We start from the raw sequence: 20,666 nt of genomic DNA on the forward strand, positions 1-20,666 counted from the left end.
CATGATGTGAGATCTTTTTGTATCATAACCAAATCACATTTTATACCACTACATACACTATTGAACATAAGTTTGTTAGAGTCTACAAAATAGAGTAAGGAAGTTTGTAAACCCTACTATGTTGTGGAAGAAGAAATTTGGATCTGGAAAAAGGCTTTTGTATCTAGATCACCTAAATTTAAATTAAGGAATGAACTAAGTTTTTTTTGAAATTGCTCGGAATTATAAATATGAATTAGGACATACATCAGAATCTAGAATTATTTATAGAGTACAACTATGAACCAATGAAATAAAACTTTGTTAACTGATGAAAAGTACAAGGAACTAGCATTTAATTTGTAATTAAACAAAAAAACACTAAAAAATAAAAAAAACTTCATCTTGAATATAGAAAAAGTTGATCAAAGAGTTGAAGCTATGGGCAATCCGGTGTAAGCTCAATTTGTAGCTTTACTCAATAAATTGTTAGTGGTTGTGATCATTGTTTTTTTTGCTAGGTTTTATTTTTCTGCTAGGTTATGTGTGGTTGTGATCATTGTTGTTGTCATTCTCATAGTTTATTTAATTGATCACCACATCATATTGTCTAACAGGACAATGGCAATAAATTTTCATAGTCATAGAGCTTGTGGAAATCATTTAGTAGAGGAAAAACCATCAATCACAGACATGTCGGTTGGTCTACATAGAGATTTTTAAAGCTCTACTAATAGTTGTGTACGAAGTAGAGAAAATGAAAATTGTGCTTGAGTGTGTAGTTTACTCATTGGAATTCTAGGAAAATGAAAAAGGTGGGAAGAATTGCCCAAATAATTAGGGTTTGGAAAAAGGGTTGAAACTAACAAAGAAAAATCGATAATGACACTCATGCATGAAGAGCCTACCAAGAAAAGGAGACTAGATTCTACCAAGGATTCACAAATCATGATAGAGGCATGCTAGCTAGTCATTTTATCACCTAATTTCTTACAATAATTTATTGAGTGTGATCTTTGGTAATTGTTGCAAATATTAGGAAAAATCTTGGCAAGGATAGGAAAGGAAAGCTTAATCCCATTTTTCTTGAGGAAAGGCCTAACCATGTAGGGATTTGGGTACAACAAAAGAACAAATAGAGATTAAAGAACACTCTAGTGCTACCTATACATAAGTAGCTTTGATGGACAAGGATAAAAAGCTACGTCTACATCAAAACCATCTCAAACTCAACAATCTAATTCCTTATTGAGACAAGTAGGTGACAACTCATACTTGAAGCATAAGCCACCACGTTATTTTTGCCACTCACATGTTGTACCACAAATGTATCTTTGTAAAAGGAGATCTATTTGACATTGTTATGGGATAATTTGTCTAGAGATTTGATATATTTTAGTGCTTGATTGTCCATCAAGATGAAGTATACTAGATAAAGAAGCTTAGTAATAAATATTTTGCACTATTCTCATGTGTAAGAAAGCATATTTTCTGGACACAAATTAATCTTCAAATTTATACAAATACTTAGGAACTTGACACTAAAATAATATAACCAGTCACTTGATTCATAACATTAATGTGCTTCACATACATAATCAGAGTGGGTCTTATTACTTCTAAATGGTATAGGAACCATAATTAAAGTTACAAATACAAATAGGAAAATATGAGTGACTCATACTGATTTCCTTGAATCACCTAATATCTTCTATAACTGAATGCCCAATGCGTAGCTATGGATTTATGCTCAACTTAGCTTACTGTTGTCACCACACATGCAACAAGAATAACTAATTGCTTTGATATAGGAAATTTTCTCCTCTTCACAAATTGATACAACCTATTCTAAATTTTTAATACCTCGGTATCCTTGGTGCTCACACATTGAGTATTGGTCTCCACGGGAAGAGTCAATAGTTGGCTAGTTTCTTGTCTTGTGAGGTGCAAGCCTTACCACTAATGACCCCTTACCATGTTGTATATCGGATCTCTCCTTGCTCCATCTGACAGATTGGAAGGATGAAGGCAGCGCAAGGAATGGTGATTGCAAACAAACAACTTAAAATCCAATCCTTGAGGTCTAGTTTTGGAGACAAAGATAAACCTTTGGGTTTTGAATTCCTGTAAAAGGAATGTGTCTATAAATGAAACTAATATTTTTTAAAATCCTCACCTGCATGCAACACATATAATATGCTAATCGCCAATTTCTAGACACTACTATTTTACTAGCCAACTGTCCTCTACGCATCTATGTCCTCTCTTGTTCTGAAGCCTTGAAACCACTGCATTCTTGCAGAAGCCAAAAAATTGGCGAATAGATCTAATCTTAAAAACTCTACAATCCTGCAAATGTCGGAGCACTACCTAAAAAAATGTGTGTTCTCTCCCATCAAAGGTCTAAAAAACTTTCCTGTCATTCTGCAGCCGAAATAGAGGCCAATAATAGAGTGCCAAAAAAATTTAAACTAATACTGGCCTTAACAAATATGCAACTTTACTAAGGCAACTAGCATCCAAAAATAAACCTTGGGAAATACTAAATCCTGATTGACTATTCATGCTTAGTTTAATCACTGTTTAAGGACACTCTCCCTCTGCTATAGTTCCATGCATGGCAGGAACTAATAATCCTCAAGTAGTGAAAGATATTTGATAGTTGATTGTACCTTCCTAGGTGTTAGTAGATTATTTGGCATGCACACGGAATTTTGGGCCATTACGGTGAGCTGTTATGTAGTCAATATTTGAAATTAGGGAATTGAGGATCAGGGTTGAGGATTAACTCTTCCCTCTTAAGGCATGCAAGGCTTTAGATTAATAGGGATTAAGGATGATGACACATCAAGAAACAACTATTGAATGAGGAAAGTTTGACAAAGGAAGGGCATTCGAGGAAGAGTTGTTAAGCATAACTTAAACAAGGTATCGAGGTTAAGGGCCAAAAAAATGTATTGAGGAATTGACAGACCTTGGGGAGCTCAAAGTGGCTTGCAAATGGTACTTGGGGATAAAGGCCCGTAACTTTGACAAGAAACACTAAGAAATTATTTTGTTATATAAAAATAAATTTGGTTGTTTGTCCGACCAGAATGAATAGAAATCAGAGATCTTCTTATAAATCATCTTTACTATAAAAACTAATGGACTATTTACCATGCTAGAATGAATAAAAATCATAGATCTTACTATAGGTTATCTTTACTCAAATAACTAATGGATTTTTTTCCCTGTTTGAACATTTGAACAAATAGGAATTGTAGATTGTTTATATATAGATAGTTGATTATATTATGATAATAATAATATAAAATAGCCATCTACCTTTGAAGCTATCAGTCCTGGTTTATTCATCCTTACTATTATTATCTTTGTTGTTTTTAACATGGCTTACTCTATATGTCATTACGATGATAATAGTGAGCATCACATGTTAGATCTAGGATGTAATTCAATGTTTTGATAAAATTAGTATAAATTTGTAGATAATAAGTTTTAGATTTGACCACTTCAAAGGATATTTTTCTCTTATTCTTTAAGTTTTCACACTGTGTTTTATTTTTCTTGAGAACAAATATTTTGATTTGTTTTAATTTTTATAGATTGACTCATATGTATGTTTCAGCCATTCATGGCATTGACATTGTATTCATGGGTGGGCCCATTTCTCATGCTGGTATTAGCACTTCTCATAGGCCATTGACAATAGAGGATTACTGAGTTGCATCATCAACTTAGGTTTTTCCTTTTTCCCTTTTCTTTTTCCTTATTTAACAACTTAGGGTGTGGAATTTTGTCTTTTGCATGTATTTTTGTATTTATTTTATTTTATTTTAAGTACTTTTTTGTCAAATTGTTATGATTGACAATCAACTACTAGGATTTTCCATGGATGTTAATAGTTACAAGGAAGTTGCTATCATTGAAGTTGATGTGTTTGGGGAGGTTGATGTGAATGATTAAACATGAAACCTGGTACGTATATATGCTTGATGTTTATATTTTTTTCATGATCACTTTGTGTGACCACCATGCTTTGTTCAATATGTTTTTTGTTTATACCCCTCTATGATGAACTTTTAAGAGTAATTTTATAGATTTGGGATCTTTAATATTGGTATGCATTTCATTACTTTATTTTGTTTCTTTGAATATAAATGAACTACAATAAAAATTGAGATTGATATATTAAATCATTTAAGCGATAGTTTATTACATTATAATATTATTTCCCTTATCTCTATAAAAGATGTCCAACACACATTTGTTTTGTCTAACAGACTAAAAACCCTTTAAAAAAACATTTCTCATATTGACTATGATACTAATCGAATTGAGAAAGAGAGCCTAATTTGTAGCAAGTACTCCCTTGACCATAATCTAAGCAAGCAATAATAAATTCAAACATGTTTATTTTTATTTTGCAAAACAAAACTTATCTTACAGTTTGTGATGCTACAAACATCATTTACATTCAAACTCTCTAAACAATCATTCAAAATAGTTTTCAATATATTTGAAATTGTAACAAAGAAAATACTAAAATTAGCCCTAAATATTTGTCTACAACAAAACTCTCTATGTCATGAAGTATTAAGAAGGAAAATTGTTGTTCTTTTATTGAAATTGGAAAGAATTGTTGATACAAATCTAAAAATGCCTCTAAAATCTGTGTTACAACGTTTTTCATCTTGAAAGAGCTTGGAAAAGCTACAATACCAGCTGAGATGAAGAAAAGAACAAGGAAAGAATATAAAAGAAAGCTTGAGAGTAATTGAAGAGAAGCTGGTGAAGAACTATTTGTGCCTCTTGGGACTGAGCTCTAACTGATTGTCCTTTCTTGCTTCTATATTTGTCTTGCATGTTTGATTCATCTTGGGTCAAATTTGGTGAAGAATGAGATAGAGAAAGGCCTATAAGAGCTGCAAACTGAGAGTCTATGGGCCCTGTTGAAACTTAGTAGCTTTGATAAGATGAATGATTGAATGAGAGACTTCATTTATCTCTCATTCAATCATCTACCTTATCAATATAACTACAATCTAAATGTAGACCTCATGATTAAATAAATGAACTTGTTATAATCATCTTATATGCATAATTGATCATACTGTAATCATATTGCTCATGTTGTGATTGTAATAAGATCAGACCAGATTTATGATAACTATCATAGCTATCATATGATAGCATCGATTGATGATATCATATGATAAATATAATAGTTATCATCCTAATCTCATTATACCGATCGATTATCTGATGATTATATTATTTGACATAACCCGATTGTTTATCGAGTGATTATATTACTTGACGTGACCGATTGTTAATCGGTTAATTATACTATTTGACGTGACCCGATTGGCAATCAGTTTAATATGTTAAATGACGTGACCGATAGTTATTGGTATAACACTTAAGTATATAAGTATATGTCAATGCATGCCTTGATCGGTGGGCATTGTCTATAAGTATATGTTAATGAAATGTTGTAGAGGCATAGAAAATAATTAATGTTATCTTCAGCAACCTGTGACATAAGAAGCAACCAAAAATATTAGTAAAAGAATAACAATATTATACAACTTCAGACTTGAACATAAATTTGAATATCATTTACAAGCCCAAACCTCTCCTTGACCCCATGCATTATCCATGTGGGATCCTAAACTGATGACAAACTACTGCATTATCTTCCAAAATCCCAATTTTCAGGCCTAAAACTGAAAGCTCCACCTTTGCCTCTAAAACTGATCATGAACTGATTGTCTGATGCTATCAAGTGGTTGCATTATCCTTGATTTAATGAATGATCTAGGAGCTTGTTGACTTAACCAAGAGTTTTCTTTAGTCTTCTTTTCTCTCAACATTCTTAAATCATTGTCTTTATACTCATTATAAGGCTATGGGTTGTCTTTTAGACCTTCTTTTGATTGTTGGCAAAAAGATAAACTAGGATGATATGACTGTCCCTAAAAGATTGCTCCGAGAAATGGCTTTTATTGGGGCTTTTATAACAATATTACTACTCTATACCCTAGAATCCTTGTCTTAAATCTTTTCAGTAGTTTTGACTTTGCTCTCTTGTCTTTCTCTCTATCAAAGTCATTGTCTCCCCTTGATAGTACTCCCCTTGCTAGGTATTCCTTGAATGGATTTCATCTTTCTCCATTCCTTCACTATCTTTTGTCCATTTATTTTCATGATTTCTCCAAGGCAATGACTCATTTCGTAAAAAATAGTCACTATATTTACTCTTCATTGGTGTCTTTATCATGTGCTCTATGAAACCAACTTCTATCCTTTATCTCCTGGCTCTTTCTTATTGTCATAGTCACGAGGTCCTTGCTTCTATATTTGCATCATAATATTGAACTGCTATTCAGTTTTATAAATAAAACATCCCTAACCTCTGAATGCTCTGTGAGCTTCAATTGCTCTGGAAAAGATACTAGGATAGTGATTGTTTGATTTATTCTTTTAGACTGAATATGGCTATCTCTATTATTATTTAGACCTGCTATCACTGATTTGTCTTTGAAATGACTATCCTCTTTACCTCATGCCTTAGATCTAAGGTTAGGTCTACTCACATTTTTGAATTAGGCTCTTTTGTCTTGTAGAAGCAACATTGTGCTTTGATAGAGATGTTTTTGCTAAAAATTGATAACCCCCTTAAAGCGTGTAACTGAGATTTTGGAGTATTGTGTTTTATACATTCTTTACTTGAGCCTTTTGGATGGATAGGCTACCATTAGGGACTACTATGATTACTGAAATTAATCTTTCTTGCTACTAAAAGGGCTTGTCAAGGCATTGATTGCAATGATCTGTGACTAAAACCTTTTTCTCATCTATTTGTGTTCTTTGTCCATTGAAATGCTGAAAACACTTTCACAAGTTGGGCAATTCCTTTGTAGAAGGCTTTCTTGGCCTTGAAGTTGCCTTTGTTCAATGATTTGGTGTTACTTTGAGGCTTTGATACTATGCTTCGTTTCTTTGACAATGATGTATCTTTATGACTGTGTATGTAATGATCCTTGGTGAACATTTTATGTCATGCCTCCATGATATCTGGTAGGATTGACTATGTTCTTCCACAAATGCTACAATAGTATCTTTATAATCCATCCTCTTTAATATACACCACATACACTAAACTATGACTTCAATCTTGATATCACAATGATTACCTTGTGCTCAATCCTTTATGTTGACTATCAATAATTAGAACCATACTAGCAGTCGGGCATGTTACGTATAGAATCGAGAACAGGCGGGCTCAACCTGGTTGAGTCGGCCTTTCGGTGCACTATCTAAGATGAAAGAAAGGTGGAATGGGAGAACCTTACCCTCATTGCTCAGGTTAGGTGGGGGCCGGTTTAATGCCTATTGTATCGACCCTTACCATCTATCCATCATACTCAACTAGTTCATCCAAGGTTAGGGATAGGTCACATACCCGTCATTAGTCTTTTGGTAGATCCACCCACCCTGGTGAAGAATGGGCCCCTCCAGGGTGGGGGGGAGAGGAAACTTTATTTAGGAGGTTGACATCACTATCATGAACTGTACCTTTTGCTTCTTAGAATTGTCTTTTTAGAGCTTTTTATGACTAAGGCTACCTCTTTATGCCTTGAGAATGAACTACTCTTTACCTCTTTTGATGGCGAACTCTTGATACTTGGGCTCTTAAGCATTAATATTTTTGAGACAAATTCATTCTTTTATTTATTGTTATTGCTTATTCACTTTCAGGTCTTCTATTTAATCATGAAAAAATTCACTGTCACAACTTTTATATACTGCTCTATTTACTATTAAGACCCTCCCTATTTTTCTCTTGAATCTATTATTTATTTCAAAGAGACTGAAATGGACCGCGTCTTGATAGTTTTATTGTCTTTTCTTGTAAAAAATAAATGCATACATGTCATTTGACACCCATCTCTATTCTATGAATCATCTATGCTCTGTGTATGTTGATTAAGGTTAGCATTGGCTTTATGATTCATGATGTTGTTGCATCCTTTATTCACTGTCACCTTTGGTATTTTAATCTCCAATATACTCAAACAAAATAAATCAATTTTGCTCTTCATCTTTCATTATGATCTAGGGCTTCTCATTGTATACCACTATGATAAACATCTTTATTGGGTTGTATCATAGGCACTATATGTAGGCTACTCACACAACCCTAGTCATTCGCTTTTGACCTTATCATACTATCTTTATGACTTTATCACTACATTTTCTCTTTAATAGTGATCGTGCGAGGTCTACAAAAAAAATCTCTGTGTCATATAATCATTGTGAATGAGTATTCATGCTCATTTAATATCCTTGGACTGTCTTGATAGCCATATATGCCTTGAAGTTGATCCTTTTATCCTTTGCTTGAGCTTTTTCAGATTTTGAGGGTTGCAACTGTCTCTTTATTTGTTGACTTTATTCTTTTGGATGTTATGTTCTTTGTGTTGCTATGGCTTTGTGAAATCATGAAGAGACTGTTGCAACAACTCTGCTTCAATAACTACAATTTTCCATAATACATGTAGCCTTCAAGTATATAACAAATCACATTAATGTTGTGATTATCCTCCATTATGTTTGGATAAAAGCTTTCTTTGTATCCTTATCATTTTACTATGAAGATGATCCATCCTTGATCACATCTCCTTTTTTCATAATATTGACTACTTATTAATGGTTTGTTTAAAAATGCAACAACAATGAACATTGTTGAACTCTTCATTCTTTTGATATAGGTGTTGCTCTCTATTTTGGGTAGGGTTTTGTCATTATGTGCTCAAAGGATGCTTTTTTTATAGTGATATATGTGCTTTGTGGACTAGAATGGGTTGGGCTATTCTTGTCCTTGAAGAGGTTGACTCATTGCTTGCCATGGGTTGTCCTTCCATCTTTAATGGTTGCCTTTGACTATCATTCATTTGTGTATATCTATGATTGGACTCTCTTTGTCTTGTAGAAGCTTCATATGGTTGTCTTCACCTTGATCTTGATGTTCTTGTATGTGGAGGCTTGGAAATAAAAAAATATTCTATTATTTGCTCACTACTTAAAAAAATTATCAGCAAACCTGCCCTATACCTATGACAATCTAATACAAGTTATTAAGCATTCTTTCCTTCAAGGGTTTAGACTATCAAAGGTGCGAGTCTATGTTTTGAAACATGTGAACTACTCTTCAAGAAATTTCATTCATTCTCTCTTCAAGAAATTTCATTCATTCTTTATCATAGATTTTGGACTGATTTGTATTAAAAACATAGAAACAAAGAGGTAAAATCCTCTATATACATGCAAAAATTAATCTCTATCTTGAAATAGAAAGATGGTGTGCATATAAAAGAAGAACCTACCTGGAACTTGTTGAGCCTTTGCATGATATGGTCCTTTGTAGTTGGCATGTGGCTTCTCTTAACCTTTTCATGCAAACTCCTTCATTGAAGAGGCTAACTTCAAGTTCAAACTCTTTGAGGTAACCCTTTGACTGCTCCTTCATTTTATGACTGCTCTCCTTTAGACATGACCCATTACATAGATTAGATGACTGCCCTTTTGTGAATCTTAAGATATTTATCTTTGATGTTGTAGTAGACATGTGGAACTTTGCATGAGAACCTACTCACAATAAGACTTCATTCTCATGAAAGAACTCAGATTAGACATAAAATGAAGCCCTAAATGCATGAAAAATTGTAATGTACCCTTTTGGAATTTATCTTAATTTAGTCCTGAATCAACAATTCTAACTTAAAATGAGATTTGTAATACATTCATAAATATAATTTAATGGATTCTAAAGACATTTTTACTATCATAATGCTAAGAATAATTTTAGAAGATGGAACTTATCTTGGTAACTTTCCCTGATTATGCCGATCATAAACCTCCTCCATAAATTGATTATCATATTCTTACAAACTACTCTAGAACTCTTGTAGTCTCCTCATAAATCTTTCATAAAATTCTTCACTATCTACTCTTATATTATATATTGATTTCCATATGCTCAAAAATCTCTCATTGCACAACTTGTTTCACCCTTCAATGTGGAGAATCAATATAGTATTGGGTCCTTCTAATCAGTGATATGAAATTCTACGACGGAGTCTTCCTTGATCAGTAACATCAGCTCCTCATGCACCCGTATTTGGTATTTTTGTCGTCATACTGGTGCATTCGGATTTGAATAAAATAAATATATAAATTCTTCTATCTGCCCCCATTAGAATGATATTGATGTCTCTTAAATAAGAAGCAAAAAGATGTGAATGTGAATAGTTGCCCTCCCGACATGAGATCACATCCCATATGAAAAGCTAACTGACTTTAATGATTAGTTAATTAATGTAAGCATCTATTATCTTTCCTTGGTCATGAATGTTGGAATGCTTCTGCATGTATCACTTGTTATTGATGAGTATATTTACTTATTAATTATAATCTGATGTTCATAATTAATCATAAAACTGGTCTTTGGGTTTGATAAGGCATATCGATTGGTTTGATGCTGCCAACTAAAATGTTAATCTATACTTTACCAAGTTGATTATTTTTTTCATCTTATAGATATCGTCTTAGGGAATATATTAGTTTATTACTCAGATTGTTCTCTGTGATGATATTAACCTTCATTTCTCTTAGTCCCTCTTGGCGTGTTTGCGTGTGTTACCTGATTAATACCTGACCTTGTCATGAAGAAATCATACGTCTTCGTGGTAATCGATGTTTATTATCCATATATTTTGATTCCTATTTTCCTAGGATTCCCAACCATTGACAGATGAGAGTTGGTTCCTAATATATTTCTACCCCTCGATGGAATGGTTACTTGAGAGGGATCACATCTCTTCCAATATCCATCGCACCTTTTAATTATTTATCAATTGGATATGAATTATCATTTGTCTCCTTGACTAAGTCAAATCTAACTAGTTTTGATTACATTGTTGACTTGTCAATATTCCAACGTTGTTTATTGTCCTCTACCACCTCATGCTTGCTAATATATAACATTCATTTTGAAACGTATGTATTCTTCCTTTCATGATACGCTGCCTTGTGAATCCACTCTTCCTTAATATCACTGTCTATTGTTGAGGGGACAACCTCTGACACCAACAGTTTGCTTAGTATTTGATATAATAATTAACTTTATTTATTGATCAAAATGAATTCTATTATATTATATATATATATATATATATTTTATTATTGAATATTTATTTTCTAAACTTATTTATTATTATATTTGTTTCTAATTACATTGTTATGGGAATGAATGTTTACGTATTAATTAATTATTGATCAATTACAATTACACACTGTTATTGATCAAACATTTAAACCACTATTTAATTAATATGTAATATTTATTTATAATATTTTCAAATATAATATTAATTTATTTTTATTTAAATACTTCAAGAATATTAATTAATAAATATTATTAAAATAATAATATTTAATAAATAAATAAATATTTAATGATTCCAAGTAATCATTTGTTGATAATTTTTAAATTAATCAATAATAATTATTTCATTTAGGATATAATAATGATCAAGGAGGGGACATGACAAAAACTGATGGCTTTCAACTCCAACTTCCCTCCAAATCTCAAAAGATGTTTTTTTGCCTTTATTCAACGTGAAAATACATAAATTTGGAGAGTCAAAGCTTTTAATCAAAATGAGGAGGAAATTTAATGTGTATGACTCAATATATAGGGACTAAAGGTATTTTGACTATAATTTTTGACTTGGAGGAAAAAAATAGGTAACAATTACTTTTAATGTTATTATTGTTTGGGACTTTTGTTCAGGTTCTTACGCCCTTTCATTCATGTTGCTCTTCTTTAAAATTAATTGGTTTTATTTTCCCTTCGATTTGTCTCCCAAAGCAATGGGATGGACTATCTTCACACTTATTTTTTCCCAATAATGTCACTTCCTACGGATTCTTGATCTTTTCTTTTCACATCCCATACCTCTCTATTTTGCTATGACCCTCATGATTTTCTCTATCTCACACATGACATCATTAATAATTATTTAACTTTTTAAATGTTACAAATCTTCTTTCCATTTAGTACATAGGCCCTAGATTAAAAGTCATTCCACATAGGAAAAATGTAGATGCCACCATGGTCCAATAGCTCATATTTATTTACAAAATATTTTATTGTTTAATATCAATGCATATAAATGTTAAATGTCAGACACTTGAGAATGAACCCTACAATATTTCAAGGCCCATCTCTAGTTGCTAAGTCAATTATAGTAGTGTTGTTCTCGGGAAATCAAAGCAACATAGGTGATGAGACACTAGATATATGGTTGAATGTTGTATAGATGTCTAAAAATATGGAAAACACTTTGGTATGTAGCATGAACAAAGACTAGGATGAATAATTTTCTCAATTTAGGCGCATAATAAATGATTAAGATTCCTTCAAAAAAATTAACAAATTTCCCTTTATGTGAACCATAGAGTATAGTCTAACTGATTAATAATAAATGCAAGAGAAAGGTCCATATCCAGATCATGTTACCTTTGTTTCTATTCTGACTGATGCAAAAGGATGTTACCACAATCTTTTAAGTAATGTAGCTCTAGTGTCAAAGAATGCAATGCTTTGATGTTATGATTCAAAAAAATTGTATTGCACCCATAGTTGAACATTTGTTATGATAAAAATAAGATATTATTTGTTACTTTTCAATATGAATACAATGCCAAATTCCTATTGATTATTTGTTCAAAACTTAACCTACTTAAAATGACTTTTTCTCTTAAGTGGAAATTTTGTTTATGGCCTTGTTTGATATTTTTTTGTCTGATGCAAAAGTAAAGATTCCCTAATAGGATATAAACTTCTCCTGCCTCCAATGACTTTTACTTTAAGTTGGATTTTTGTCAAGGCCCATTTTGAAATATGTTTTTGTTACAAAAGTAAAGATTCCCTAATAGGATATACACTTCTCCTGCTTCTAATGACTTTTACTTTAGGTTAGAGTTTTGTCAAGGACCTTTTTGAAATCTGTTTATCTATTACAAAATTAAAGACTCATTAATAGCCCTTTCCTTTCTAATTCCATGGAAATTTATTTTTAGGTTACAAGTCTCTCTAGAAAATTTAACCCATAATTTGTGTTTCATTGATTTGTTGTACCTGTAATTTTCTTTTCCTTTTAGCAACTAAATTATAGATTTTTTGAGCTAGAATATTATGATTTAGTGGTTCACCAATATGATTAGACTATTCTAAAGGGCATGGGTGGAGTGATTGGTTAGGATAGATTATTCTTTGCATAAAATTTGTTAGGGGCCAAAAATAGATTGCCTTGATAGGAAGGCTGGTTATTCCTTGAGGTCATGTTTTCTAACAACCTAAAGATTGATCAATAGGCCAAGACCATTCTTTAAGGTTTGTGTCTCATTTTCTTTGCATTTTTTTTAGTTTATATTTTATTTAAGAAATTATTAATTTTGATCTTAACACTAAATTAAAAAATCACAATTCTAAAAATAAATTTTAACTCCCTTCCTTTGCCTCACAACATAAGCTCCTTTCCTTTGCCCCAACTCCTTTTTTATCCCAGCTTGAGAGTAAATAAGACCAAGTTAAGGCAGACGGGCCTTGAGCTAGGTCACAGGGATGCTCTAGAGCTAAAAAATAAAAAACAATCTTCCTAAATGTTTTATGAATATTTTAAAAGAAGTATGAATTGTTACTAAAATAATGCACAATTGATAATTATAAATAGCTCTCGCAACATAAGCCCCCTTCCTTTGCCTCAACTCCTCCTAACCCCAACTCGGCAGTAAGTAAGACCAAGGTATGGTAGACAGGTGTTGGTCTGGGTCATAGGGAATGCTTCTAATTCAAAAAAAAACATACCCCGTGCCCCCTTCTTAATAGGCCAAGACCATTCTTTAAGGTTTGTGTCTCGTTTTCTTTGCATTTTTTGTAGTTTACGTTTTATTTAAGAATTTATTTATTTTGATCTCAACATTAAATTTAAAAATCATAATTTTGAAAATAAATTTTACCCCCTTTCCTTTGCCTCAACTCCTTCTTAACCCCAACTTGGCAGTTAGTAAGACCAAGGTAAGGAGGACGAACCTTGGGCTGGGTCACGGGGATACTCTAGAGGTAAAATAAACAAAAACATAAGCCCCCTTCTTAAATGTTTTATGAATATTTTAAAAAAAGGTATGAATTGTTACCCAAACAATGCACAATCGATAATTATAAATAACCCTTGCAACATAAGCCCCCTTCCTTCGCCTCAACTCCTTCTTGACCCCAACTTGGTATTAAGTAAGACCAAGGTAAGGCAGATAGACGTTAGTGTGGGTTGTGGGGAATGCCTCTAATTTTAAAAAAAACATAGTCCCCCCCTTCTTAATAGGCCAAGAAGGTTTGTGTCTCGTTTTCTTTGCATTTTTTTTTGTTTACGTTTTTATTTAAGAATTTATTTATTTTGATCTCAACACTAAGTTTACAAATCATAATTTTGATAATAAATTTTACCCCCTTTTCCTTCATCTGAGCTTCTTCTTGACCCCAACTTGGCAGTAAGTAAGACCAAGGTAAGGCAGATGGACCTTGGACTGGGTCACGGGGATACTTTAGAGGGGGAAAAACACATAAGCCCCTTCCTAAATGTTTAATAAATATTTTTTTTTAAAGGATGAATTGTTACTAAAATAATGCACAATCGATAATTATAAATAACCCTCACAACATAAGCCCCCTTTCTTCATCTCAACTCCTTCCTGACCCCAACTTGGCAGTAAGTAAGACCAAGGTAAGGCGGACAGGTGTTGGTGTGGGTCGTAGGGAATGCCTATAATTTAAAAAAACATAGTCCCCCCCTTCTTAATAGGCCAACACCATTTCTTTAAGGTTTGTGTCTCGTTTTCTTTGCATTTTTTTTGTTTACATTTTTATTTAAGAATTTATTTATTTTGATCTCACCACTAAATTTACAAATCATAATTTTGAAAATAAATTTTACCCCATTTTCCTTCATCTGAGCTTCTTCTTGACCCCAACTTGGCAGTAAGTAAGACCAAGGTAAGGCAAATGGGCCTTGGATTGGGTCACGGGGATACTTTAGAGGTAAAAAAAACACATAAGCCCCTTCCTAAATGTTTTATGAATATTTAAAAAATAAATATGAATTGTTACTAAAATAATGCACAATCGATAATTATAAATAACCCTTGGAACATAAGCCCCCTTCCTTTGCCTCAACTCCTTCCTGACCCCAAATTGGTAGTAAGTAAGACCAAGGTAAGGTGGACAAGCGTTGGTCTGGTTCATGGGGAATGCCTTTAATTTTAAAAAAACCATAGTCTCTCCCTTCTTAATAAGCCAAAACCATTTTTTAAGGTTTGTGTCTAGTTTTCTTTGCATTTTTTTTAGTTTACATTTTATTTAAGAATTTATTTATTTTGATTTCAACACTATTTTTTTTATATTAAAATAATTCAGAACATATACAGTATATTATCAAGTGTCTTGTTTACATATATTTTGCATTGCTTATCCTTTGTTTTTCGTTTCTATACAATATCCTTTTTTTTTACATGTATAACAAAACTGGTCGTAGCCCTGAGTCAGCCGAGTGAGTATTACAGTATAGACTGTTGGCATTTGGCATTATAACAGACAATGAGAGATTGTTGGCATTTCAATAAGGATATTGAGAAGGTTGTTGATGATTATGGATATAATTGATTAAGGATGATTTACTGTCTTAATATTATTATTTTGTCATTGATGTCAAGAAATTGATTTTCTAATTCAGTATGATGTTGCCATATCTTGAGAAGTATGATTTGATGAGTATAAAGATGTCGGTAAAAGACATAGAAATAATATGATGAATAAGGGGATGAATAAGGTATTCAATGGGTAACTATTACTGAGTCAGACAATGATGAGATCATGATGTTTAGATTGTTTTAACATCATACATATGTTGTAAATTGTAAGGTTAATACTATACTATGTTACCGAGCAAAGAACCTAGTCGGTAAACCCTAAGGTTATCGCTATCAGTTAATGAAGGCGGAATGTCTACCGAGTGAAGTTTAGTATTCACCGAGTTATTACCGAGTTGTAACCAAGCTATAACAGAATACATTAAATGGTTACATGCATTATTTAATGAAGGAAGCTGATGAGCTGGAACTGATTAAATGATTGGTATGTTGTGCATGAAGTTTGTTAATGAATCTATGGCAAAGGAAAATCGGCATGAAGATCTACAACACAGATTGAACCGCAATACCCTAGCACAAGTTCCAAGAAATGTATGCAAGTTCCTAGGCAGGGTAAAACATTTTTCAGATCGAAGGATACATTGAACCTGGACAAGATTGAAGATCTGATGGCTATGATTGATCATGGGAAATGTGATCAAAGAGATTAAGTGGTTAGCTAATTGTTTATAAATAGGGAGATGTTGATAAACAATGTATGCAGGAAAATGTATGCACATGGATGCTACATAGTGATTACCGAGCACAGAAGCTTGAAGACCTATTTGAATAACATAGTATAGAAGCCCAACAGATGGACAAGATTAGTTCTATGTCTAGATTGTATTGAGAAAATAAGAATCTGCTTTAGCATTTTAGATGTGAAGTTGCAGATAGATTTTATTACTGTTATTTTGTGAAAGTGACAGAAAATCTCTTAACCGAGTGGACTTAACAGTCTTATTTGTAAAACCCTCTAGCAAGGTGACATTCTAATTGAGTGTTTGAAATCCTTTAACAAGGTCACTTCTAACAAGGTGAAGATCCTAACAGATCTGAGGGAAATCCCTTAACCAGGTCACATCTAGCAATGTGTTTGTAATCTTTAATGGGATTTTCTTTTAATCGAGCATACTCTAGAAGAGTGTATTTCTTAGTGGGCCTGAAATCCCACAGTGGTTTTTCCCTATTTGGGTTTCCACATTAAATCTAGTGTTATGAGGTTTATGATGTTTATATGCTTTTGAGTTTGCATGTTTAGCAGTTTTGGTTATATTACTAAAGTACATGTTACCGAGGTTGAATCTGATGGTTTTATGGAAGATTAAGTTTGTATGATTCACCCCCCCTCTCATCTTGTTGGCTATTGGATCTGTACTTACATTAAGTATTAGAACTATCATAGACAACATATAATAGGGGTTGATACAAAATTCCTAATTGGCCATACAATAAGTAACAAAAGAAGCCACCTTGTTCACTGCTCTCCTATGGCTTTCTCCTCATATCTAGGAAGAAGCACATCTGAATCTTCAAGATTGAGCTTTTGCATGTACTGAGTCAAAGCCTCGATCTCCTTCGGATGCAACATATCCATATGTTTCCTAAAGTAGCAAACAAACTGAATATCTTCCTTGTAGATCCGTAAGGCACCCTCACAAATCTAGGTCATAAATTTGTCTTTAGATATCTTCATGACAACTGAAACCTATGACATGATAAAAAAATGTGTGAGTTTATTATTAAACTCAGTAAGCCTCCTCTTCTTGTTCTGGAAAACTTCTCCATTTATTTCCTTCCACAAAAACCATAACACCTCACAAGACAAGACATACTAGAACCGGTTCATCTTAAAGTCAAAGGATTCTACAAAACTAGCAAGGACTTCACTCCAAGAAAGATCAGGCTTGTGGTTCCAAGCAAGAGAAGGACCAAGGAAGATGGACCACACACCACGGGCATATTCACACTCAAAAAATAGATGCTCAAAGGACTCCTGCACATCACACACAACACACTTAATAGACATGAGACCCTCAGTAGATAAAAAGGAGCCAACAACAAGCTTTCTTAACAAAAGGAGTCATCTAAAACAAAAAAATTTAGGTTCAATGGGAGAGTACCAGAAGAGATCAAAAATAAATTGTCATCTAGACTGAGGCCATTCACAACCCCAACCTTGATTAACTCTAGAGAAGATTGAGTAATCCTCTTTTAGCATCAGATAAATCTGTTTAGCAGAGATTTCCAAAAATGGAGAACCATCCAACCACTTAAGCTGTTTAAAAAAAAAATCAGTATCCAGGATCTTACTAGGAAAAAAACAACTTGTAGCCTTACCAATGAGGGAGTATGTTTTCTTTTGTGAGTCTCATATTTAGACTTGATCTCCATCCAAGAGCCAAATTGGTTTTCAATCAGTACACTACTAATTAGATATATACCTTTATCATTCCAAATCTTTGCAAAGCAACTTTGGGTCAAAGCAAGGGGTTTGTTATTTAGGTTCACCCCCCACCAAATAGATCTATCGACAACAACATAAGCTAAAGAACTTCCTATTGCATCCTTAGAGGGTAGTAACCTCCTTACCTATGACCATGCCTTCCAAAGTGATGCAAATGCACTGGAGTCAAACACTTTCATGCTATAATCCCCAAGTACAATATCACATAAGGGGATATTCCTCCATGTTTTACCTTTCTTAACAACTGACCTTTCAATATTGTTTCTTATCAGCACCTTCCAAGGTTCATTGCCATATAGGGATTTTACAATCCATTTGGAGGCTAGGGCAATGCCATGGGCCCTGATATCCTTGATACCCAATTCCCCCATACATCTAGGTCTGCAACACCAATTCCAATTCACACAGTGTCTCTTCTTGTGCCCCATCCCAGTAGACCATAATAAATCCCTCATAATATTTTTCAAGCTTATTAGTTTGATAATTAGCAAACATCCATGAAGATGCACAACCTTCTAAACAATCTATACTCTATCAGCTAGGAAAAGCATGTGAGTCTTCCATTTAAATTGTTTCTTTTCAATTTTAGAGTATAACCATTTCCACATATCTTTAGTAGTCAGGTTAATAGCAAAAGGAATACCAAGATATCCTACAATATGACTCGGTCCTGCCCATTGCCACCCTTTACTTGTGATCTAATTTGGGGGAATCTCAGACCATCCAAGTATAGTAGATTTGTGAGGGGCTATCTTAGCACCAGAAGCCAAGCAAAAAAACTGAAGTCTTTCCATGGCATTATCAAAGTTATCCTTAGATAGGGCTAGGAATAAGGCAGTATCATCAGCAAATTGAGCATTAATCAAATCATTAGCATTAGGAAGAGTAAGACCTTTGAAAGAGGTTCCAAGTTCTGGGGCCCTTAGAATATAATAGAGAGCATCTACAACAATGACAAACAGGGCCAGGGCAATGGGACACGCCTTCTTTATAGACCTCCTTAATAGGATAACTTCAAACATATCTCCATTAATCTCAACAACTATGGAGGAGTTTTTAAAAAGAATAACTATCTATTTACAAAAGTATGAAAGAAAACCAAATGCTTGTAACATTCCCCTAACAAATGGCCATTCTATTATGTCATATGCTTTCTCAAAATCCAACAGGACCATTGCAACATTCTGATTATTAGTTTTGGCCTAATGCATAGTCTCCCAACTAGTGGCCAGATTTTCTAGAATATATCTCTCTTTTATAAATCTAGTTTGTATGACAGAAATGAACTTATCTAGTAATCCAGCAATTCTCCTTGCCAAGATTTTTGCAATGATTTTATATGAGATATTCAGTAAAGTGATAGGTCTCCAATTTTTAACCAGAGTCTTATCACCACCTTTAGGTAACAACTTAATAAAACCCTTGTTTATATTTTCTCCATCCTATGCAAAAACATCCTCGCATAGTGCCAGTAGTTCCAAGCTTATCCACTCTATGTGTTTCTTGTAGAACTCAATAGGTAGACCATCTATTCTTGGAGACTTGCCATTGGATAGTGAATTGATGGAACCTTTGATTCTTCCAAAGAGATCTTATGGCTCAATGCCTTAGCATCCTCACAAGATATTTTCTTAGGGATTAGCACTAAACATTTTTCTAGGGCCTTCTGATTACTATCCCCATGCTCAGATGAGAAGAGACTATTATAAAAATTAAAGAATGTCTCTTTGATGGCTACCAGATCTTTAGTGATTACATTGTTGACTTGAATATCTTCAATAAGTTCTCTCTTAATCTTGGCTCTGATAAGATTGAAAAAATAACTGGACCCCTTATCTCCCCCTTTGATACAATTCGTCTGAGCTCTAACCTTCTGCCCTTTAATCTTAAAATTCTGCAGTTTCCTTAAAAGGTTCTTCACTGGGGACAACTCTCCTTCCAATCCAAGATCATTCCCCTTATTCTATAGATCTTGTTCAATCTCATTAAGCTTGGTTTGAAGAAAGGATTCCTCCTTAGACCTGTCCATAACATTCTTCTTTTCAATAATTTGAAACGTTTTTTTCTAGGATGTAGTAAGTTTCTCCCACTGTTCCCTTGGTCTTAGATGGGGTGAACAACATTTAGTCATCTGAGAGACCATCAAAATAGCATCTACATTATCCTCATCATTTAGCAAGGAGACATTCAATTTGAAGGCAATTCCCCTTTTAGGTCTAACCACAGAGGAAGGATCAAGGTAAAAATCAATAGTGAAGGAGATACACAGATGGAGGCTTGCCCCCTCCGAGGGAGGAAAGAGAAGAAAGAAACATATCTATCCAATCTATAATATAGTCTCTGTTTACCACTTTGGTTGTTGCACCATTGAACCAAATACCACAAAAAGAGCCTATCCTCCTCTCCA

General features: G+C 33.4%; 1 long non-coding RNA gene across 2 annotated transcripts in view; it reads left to right on the forward strand.

The window, feature by feature from the left end:
- LOC131060217 (uncharacterized) overlaps positions 1-20,666 on the forward strand; it is a 39,261-nt gene that overhangs the window by 3,209 nt on the left and 15,386 nt on the right. Inside the window, exon 5 of one of the 2 annotated variants that reach the window (XR_009110314.2) lies at positions 3,608-3,714. The exons of the other annotated variant lie outside the window; for it this stretch is intronic. This is a non-coding gene — a long non-coding RNA (uncharacterized LOC131060217). Of the gene's footprint in view, positions 1-3,607; positions 3,715-20,666 lie in introns of those variants that run through there. 2 annotated transcript variants of the gene reach the window in all.

The sequence above is a fragment of the Cryptomeria japonica genome, chromosome 1 (genome assembly GCF_030272615.1).
Source record: "Cryptomeria japonica chromosome 1, Sugi_1.0, whole genome shotgun sequence".
Classification (NCBI taxonomy): domain Eukaryota; kingdom Viridiplantae; phylum Streptophyta; class Pinopsida; order Cupressales; family Cupressaceae; genus Cryptomeria; species Cryptomeria japonica.